Source organism: Triticum aestivum, chromosome 2B (assembly GCF_018294505.1).
Source record: "Triticum aestivum cultivar Chinese Spring chromosome 2B, IWGSC CS RefSeq v2.1, whole genome shotgun sequence".
Taxonomy (NCBI): domain Eukaryota; kingdom Viridiplantae; phylum Streptophyta; class Magnoliopsida; order Poales; family Poaceae; genus Triticum; species Triticum aestivum.
The window spans coordinates 11,380,417-11,388,853 of NC_057798.1; positions in this window are offsets into that span (position 1 = coordinate 11,380,417).

An 8,437-nucleotide genomic window follows, 5' to 3' on the forward strand; every position below is an offset into this window, starting at 1 on the left:
ATACGAAAACCTTTTTTACCCGACGCAAGGTACTACATAAAATCATAAAACGACCTCTACAGATGTCCTAATAAAACCCGTATGTAAGCGACGGTTCGTTATGTTCATTATTTATGGATCTATTTGAATTTTTTGAACATATTCTACATTTGATGGACATTTTTTAAACTCCCGAATATGTTTTGAATAATATTATTTTAGAAAGCATGAACATTTCTCATTTCATGACATTTATTTGAAATCGTTATCATTTTATGATTTTTCAAATGTTTTTTGAATTCATCAACAATTTATGATTTCTCAAAAAAAATAACTCGCAGCCCTGGGAAACAAAAAAGAAAAATTAAAAAGGGAAAAACAAAATAGGAAAAAAAGGAGAGAAAAGAGATGGCCCTGGGGTTCGAACCATGGTCTCCAAGGCGCGGGGCGGCGATCAAACCAACTGCGCCGCCGGGACGATGCTGTTATATAAACGTAGCGACGTCTAATAATGTGAAGCCGAGCGCGATTTGGAAATAAAAGCGAACCGTTTTTTCAACTTACGGGTGGCATAGTGGGTAATTTATGCCAACTTCGGGGATAATTCTAATGACGGACGACAGAAACCCAATTCTCTTTATTATTATTATTATATATATATATATATATATATATATATAGGTAAGGATGTAGTACTTTTTTTTTGAGAAACTCATATGGTACTAGTAGAACACCAGAAGGGCAGCACTGCGGAGGATCACCGACCGAATCACACACTCGCTATAGTGTCAACTAGCGGGTAGCGCGCGGCGGCACGCTGCGCCACATGGACTAATCAGCTATTTAGTTATTTTGTAATTTTTGATAAGTCGTCCCAAATTTGATTGTGGTAAATTACTTCATACAAGTGGATGATACATCAAGTTGGTACATAGGTAGGAGATTGTGCCAAAGTAGTTTATACAGGAAACGGTTCATCTAGTTGGCACATACATAGAAGATTTATAGTACGTAGTAATATAGTGGGTACTGGGCGCATAGAGATGTTGATCCTCAGGCTGGATTTGTCTATGTAATGTAGTGGTACAGAGACGAAGCTAGTTGTTTTGCTCTTGTTTGTGGTGGTTTGTTTGGAGTGTAAAAAAATGTTCAGTAGTTGGATGCATGTCTTGGCTTTAGACGGATCGGCAAGATATCTTGAAACTGGAGACAAACTTTCTCGAGGATCCTTTTTTCGTGTTGATTTGTCTTGCTAAAAACTTGCTTTTTGTTGTTTCTGTATTTCTAACTCTTCATCCTTGGTCCTGCTCTATTCTTACGTGGCCGAGTAGCGCCAGTACATTGTCTTCAAAGCATTGTAGTTGTGGTCATCGATGATTATGTTGTGAAGGCAGGGCGCGCCATACTGATTGTTGTGTGTTGATTTTCTTTTTGAAGTTTCTAAAGTTCGGTGCCCAATCTACTCCAGTATGAAATTTTGTAGAAAATACCAAGAAATGTATCCGTGGTGAAGAAAATATAGCCCGAACTAAAATCCATCCAAAAACCCATTTTCTATGCATAGAATTTTTATTTTTATTTTTGCCGCGAATACGGTGTTACAAATTCTCTTCCCAAGACTGTGCCCCTACCATCTGCAGAATGCGCTACAATGGGCTCTGCCCAACATTACCAAATTTATAGAGAGATGGTCCAAGAAATGGCCCCAATTCGGAAACTAAGGAAAAGAAACCGTCTGAATCCCCTTTATAATCCCAGAGACAAAAAGTGCAGCAGGTTACACTTACACACGAGTTGAGAAAATTAGGAAGTAGGTTTTACTGTCTTCTATGACATCTCCCTACAAAAGAGATACAAATGGTGAAGGAAAGAATGACACGGGAACCGGAAGCCCTCCACTGTTTTTCCTAAAGACACTTGCTCACCAAAAGGAGATTCAGAAAGAATGATACGATTGTGCGCAGTTTACCATTTGGCACTACCTCAGAAATGTAGTAGCTACTCCATCCATAATCCATCTAATTTTCCTACATTTCCTCCATGATTAGATCAGACCAAAGAAAGCTACGCTTGGCAAGCTTGAACTTTCTCTTGACCGACACCGAAATCTAGTGCCAAGATGGAGGTATGGTTTCCATGGCAAAGAATGGTTCTAGGTTAGTTAAGCCCCTAAACCTGTAGAGAAAACATATAAGCGCTCTCGTGAAAATCGCAAAACTGATAGAAAGATAGCTCACATTATTACCCAGAGAATTGCCTAGTGAATGGTGCCATACATTCGGTATTGAACATGAAAATGCTAACAATCAGTTCACACGATTCTCTTTCCGTCCTGCCGATCATTTACTTCAGTTATCCACACTGAAGTTAAAAGAGCAACTCCTCCAGAAAAAGGATCCGATTGACAAAGAAGAATCAATTAGGTAATCTGGATAAACGGAGAGACACCACTGCAACTCAACCAGTGAAGTTCAGCTACTGCCTCAAGATGCAAATTGTTCCATCAGGTTTTCTGCCGACTTCACGCCAACATTAACATCGCCCTTATCTGATGAACTCTCTGAATTTGAGGCCTTGTGAACATTTGGGTTCTTGAAGTCCTCCATGATGTTTATGGTCATTCAGAAAGCTGCTTCACAGATGCCTCATCTGTAACAACCTAGGCATGTGTACCATAACAACCTGCCTCTCAAACTATTCATAAGGAAGCACCATGAGATGCAGAGTCACCGAGTGGAAGGCAAAAAAAATGACAGTGCATCGAAATTTCAAACTATTCACAAGAAAGCAGTATATATAGATAAATTAAACAAAATTCAGCAAACATATAACTTCATTCTCAAGTTTATATCCCTGTCGATTTGATTTCTATTCCAAGGCATTAAAACAAACAACTAATGTGCATGGAAAGAGATGTGACAATTTTTTGTACAACCACACTTCAGAACATCAGCTCGAGGCGTGATTCGTGAATACAAACAAAAGAATCGGAGGGGCGGGAGAGAGACCATACACATCAGCCACACGGGCCTCGACATCGCCTGCTCCGCAACATCCAACCTTCTCTGTCGGCGTGGTCAGCATGCCGTCTTCTGTGAGCTGCAACTGCTTTTCTTCAGGCAAGGAAGGGGAGGCCGCCCGGCAGTGGTGCGCGAGGTAGAACTCGCCCGGTGAGACAACCAGTTGCCGGATTGAAGCAGCTGGCTAGAGCATGGCCGCGTGCTAAGTGAGACGGCCAACAGAGGAGGAGGATCAATGTCAGGTGGTAGCCCGGCGGAGCGTCCCCTCCGCGGCTGCGCCATCGGTGGCCCCCTGTCCTCAACATCCGCGGCGGCTTCCATGGCGGTCCATGAGCGTACGCCGAGGTGACCCGCGGTGCTGCCGTCTTGTTCTTTGCATGCCTCGGCGCCGGTGGCGCTGTGCCAATGCCCTGCCACCAAACTGGATGTGCGAGCTGCGCGCCCTATCGCCTTACCAAACGCCTGAGCAGCATCCCTCCCAGCCAAAGCTGCTCTCGCGGTAGCCCAGAGCACCGGGCCATGGCCTTCCCATTCCGGCGTAGTACCCTCCACCACACCGCCACCTAACCCTCTCGTAAGGGCCCACGACGATGGTGACGGGAACGACACGCCGTCACGGCCTAGACGCACTACTTTCCATACTCCTGCGTGCGACAGCACGTCAGCCACGCGAAGAGGAGATGGGGGTCCTACATGGGAGTTGGGAGGGAGATATGGGGGCCCGTTGGTGGCATACAGCCGGCGGTAAGGTGAGGCGTGGGAGCCGCTCTAGTTTGGTGGCGGGACGTTGCAGAGGTGAGGTCGCCGAAGCGAGCGCTTTTATACACTGTGAGCGGCGCGAAGGGAGACTTCGAGAGAGATCGCAAAGGCCAGCTACTAACACAAACCGATTTAAAAACTGAAACGTGGCAACCAGTCAAAGTCACATGGTAACGTGGCCACATGCATGAGTCATGCAATGGCATGTGGAACAACACCAATCCACATACCTCTAGAACGGCCACGTGAACCATCCCATCACACAGTGGATCAAAACTTTTTTTAAAGGGAAAGATGAACCTTTCAGGAGACCACACAGCACACACGTCAATAAACAAAAGCGCACAACATGATAATGTGAACAGTGAACGAAACTTGACCACAGGAAAAATCAACTCGGTGACATCCTGGGAGACCATGATGCACACGTGTCAATCAAGAAAACATGGTAAAGAAAATCCGAAAAAACCAGAAAAATCGAACCCTTATGGGCCTAGTCTTCTTAGTATTATGGCCGGTGCAAGTGTATACGACTTTATTAATTAACCGACACATGCACATCGACCTTTTACGGTTTCCTTTTTTTAGGGTACCTTGTACCTTATAGTAGTATTAGGCCAACTCCACCGCGCGACCCTATCCTGTCCGGCCCCGTCTGTTTGGGGTAAAACGGACAAACGGAGCGGCCCAGCGCGCAATGGCCTGTACCCATCTGGTTCGTTTTGTGTCCGAGCCGACCCATTTGGAGAGCAAAGGTGCTCCGGGTTTGGGGCTCCGCAGACTTCGAACGGACGCGCCGCTCGTCCGCTTCTGGTCGCGTGGCGGGGCGGCCACCTACCTCCCACCCGCCAACATAAATGCGCACGGGCGGCCGGTCCCACCTGTCATCGGCCCATTGGAAGGTCCCCGTCCTTCTTAAATGGGCAACCCTGGACCGTTCGTTGTCCACACTGCCCCACTCCATCCCACGGCCTCCTCGAAACCCGACAGCGCCAAACCCTAGCCCTCCCCCGTCCTCGAGCTCGCCGGCCGGCCACCTCGAAGCCATGGGCTTATGGAACCAAGGCCGCAAGGGGAAGCACGACTGGGAGGCCGGCTCCTCGTCGGGGCGCCGCGCTGGCTTCGTGAAGAAGGAGGAGCCCGTGTCTCCACCACGCCGGGCCCCCTCGCCGCCCGCATTCTCCATCGCCCCCGCGTCCGCCAGCGAGCGCGGTCGACACTACATCCGTGCTAGTGTGTGCCGCCGTTACTGGGAGACGAGGACGCCCCCCCCTGGAGCGACGCCCACCTCCCCAACAACTGGCACCTGTCGGCCGACCGCGTGCCGATCCCGCCAGTCCCGGTGAGCGACCATGCGCGCCGCGGGGAGATCGAGCGCCGCCGCCGCCTCCTTCCGTATGACCTCTACTACGACGAGAGGTACGCCCCCGACTCACCATTGTGGGACACTTGGTTCCGCGTTGAGCATGACACGCGACGGGCGTCCTTCTTCGCCGGCGCGTCGACGGGCCACGGCGGCCACACCCAGAGCGCCGAGCGGCTCCTCCCCAGGAGCGCGGGCGTAGGCGGGTGCGCGGCCTCACGCCCACACCGTCGCCTCACCATCTCCATCACCGCCACCACCTCCTCGGATGACAGCGGAGGAGGAGTCCCGTCTCATGGCGCGTGTCTTAGAGGACTCCATGTGCACGCACGATGAGCGCCAATGGGAGGGCCTCGAGGAGATGATGGCCCGCTCCGCCGCCGGCGAGGTAGCCATCCCGAAGCTGGAGATGGTGGCCGCGGAGCCAGGGATGGAGGAGGAGCCGGTGGCCGCGTTCCACCCGGGTCTGCTCGGCCAGGGGTGGGGCTGGTCCTGCACTACTCCGAAGATAGCCGCCGGTGTGGGCGTGAACTGGTGCGCCACTCCGCCACGGTCACCGAAGCGGGAGGCGCCGCCACCGGAGGAGGTGGTGCAGGCACCTCCCATTGTCTAACCTGCCCCCGTCTACCATGCACCGCCGGCCCACCTCTGGACGCCGCCAGCCTACGTCGACGTCGTCAGCGACGACGACGATACCGGCGGCCACTGAAGACGGCGACGGCGACGGCATCGACGGGCACGGGCAGGAGCGCGCGGGCGGCGGCCATTTTTCTTTTCTTTTTTATATTTAATTATTAATGTCACTCGGACGTGAAACTGGCCCATTTTGTGGCCGTGACCTCCTAACCAAGTTTTATGTTTATTAAACTGCGTTTATTGACTTTTTTTAGTCATTTTATTTATGTTTTCTGTTTTTTTAAATCATGTTCTGACACGGACGTGATTTGGGGTGCGGCCGCGCGGTGGGCGCATGCACGACCCAACGGACAAGGTCGGACACGGTCGAACCCATCGACGCCCCAAAGGAAAAAAAATTCGGGGACGTCCGTTTGGGGTCGTGCGGTGGAATCGGCCTTAATCTCCACCCAAGTAAGGCATGGTGACCTCAGCTCTACTTGAAGAGAAATCAAACGAGTACAATACAGTACAATGTGTATGTTTCTGCTGCAGGAATGAGAGCAACCGTGGAGCTTGATGAAACTTGTTGAGGGTGCTAATAAGAGTTGAGGGGACCAAGAAGATGAGTTATACATAAACTCTTTTTTTAATATTTATAAATTTAATAATTAATGATACACTTAATAGTTTTTCTCTAGTAGGGGGTAATGACCCCCTTTGACCCCATCAAGCTTCGCAACATGTGCATCCATTTGTTTGGATGATCAATCCGTTTGTTTGGATGATCAAGGCAATACCGATAAATTGCCTTGCAGCAGCTTCCCCTACGCCCGAGTCGGCTAGGGTCTCTCTCCTCTTAGGCGATTCCGATCGCCTCTTGAGTCCCGTTCGCCTATACCCTTCCCGACTACTGCAAGCCTCGTCCGCAACCGTCAACCCCCTTGGCGATCGCGCGACTGGTCCAGGACTCTGGGATGGCGTCTCTTTCCGATGCCAACTCCGCCACGAACGGTGGCGGTGCCGCCGCGGCTGCAAGATCGGATCCGAAAGATTTCTTTGATCAGCTGGATCTCAACGATGAAGATTTTGCTGATGTTGAGATTGATGAGGACGACCCTGTGATTCAGGAAAGTGTTCGTTGGCTTGCCCTTGCTAGGGTTCATACAAACAAAAACTTCAGCCCTTCGGCCTTGTACAAGGATATGAGGGCCGCATGGAACCCGGCGCGAAGTGTTAGATTCCGGCCAGTCGGCCCCAATCATTTTGTCATTCAAGCTTCCTGCTTGGGGAATTGGGAACGCATCATGTTTCAAGGTCCGTGGTTGTTTCATAATATGGCGGAGCTCTTGTGCCCGTATGATGGTTTCAGAAAAGCAGAAGAGGTAGAATTCCATCACCTGCCAATTTGGCTGCAAATCCACAAGCTGCCGGACCCATTCTGCAAACAGAATATTGTGGAGAAGCTCCTGAAGAACTTAGGTGAGATTATGGAGATGCGCTTGAATGGGAATACAAGGGGTGATTACGTAAGGGTGAGGGTCAAGCATGATATCCATCTGGCTCTTACAAAATATGTCAGTATTGTCCGTGCCAAGGAACGTCAGGTGGACTTGGTTCGTTATGAGAAACTTGCCAGATTTTGCAAGCTATGTGGCCTCATTGGCCACGATCACAAGGAATGTGGACCAGGGGTTCACGATGAGAAAGCACTCAAGTTCGATGACTGGATCTATGTTGATGCCCCGAACAAGCCTCAGCCAGAACATCGAACTGCTAGGGCGGCAGGTATTGAACCCAGCAATATGGCGACTCCTATGGTTGACGGAGATGCGTCTGAGCTGGACCCTATTGATCCCGAAGTCATGGATACTGCTTCTAGCCCAGTTAAAACACTTGGAGAGAGAATGGAGGTGGACATGATCCCGAAGAAGAGGTTGAATATGGAGGAAGCTTTGGCTAACTCCTGAGACGCCCTTGGCACGGTAAAACTGGTGCTGGCTATCACAGATGGCAGCGGTAGGGATTTGAAGGAGGGCGACTCGCCCACGAACAGTAGTTCAAGCAGCAAGAGATTGAAAGTAGCAACGGAGAAGGACCAAAACGAGATATCGGCGGCCTCCCTAGAGGAAGACCGCCGGACGCAATGAATATTATGTCTTGGAACTACAGGGGGACCGCCCGACAGTTTATGAGGTTTTGGCCCTCTCAAAAGCCAACAACCCCAAGCTAGTCTTCCTTGTGAGACTAGACAGGAAGCAGATAGATAAGTTGAAGTGGAGGCTGGGTCTAAAAGGTTTCCACGGTGTTAGTAGTGATGGAAGAAGTGGAGGGCTAGCGTTGTTCTGGGATGAAAATCTCACTGTTACAGTTTTGGAATCTTGTAGTAGGTTCATTGCCGTTCGGATCCTTGAAGGAGACTCGGGTATCTCATGGAGGGGTAATTTTGTTTATGGGGAGCCGAGAGTGGAGAATCGATATCGGATGTGGGATCATCTGTGTCGTCTGGGGGCCATGTCGCGAGAGCCATGAGTCATTTGCGGCGACTTCAATGAAGCACTCTAGCAGCACAAGTATTTGTCAAGATCAGCCAAGGCGGAGACACAAATGTCAGCGTTCAGGGACTGCCTACAAACATGTGAGCTTGAGGATCTCGGGTTCTCAGGCCTCCCATACACATACGATAATGGTCAAGAGGGTT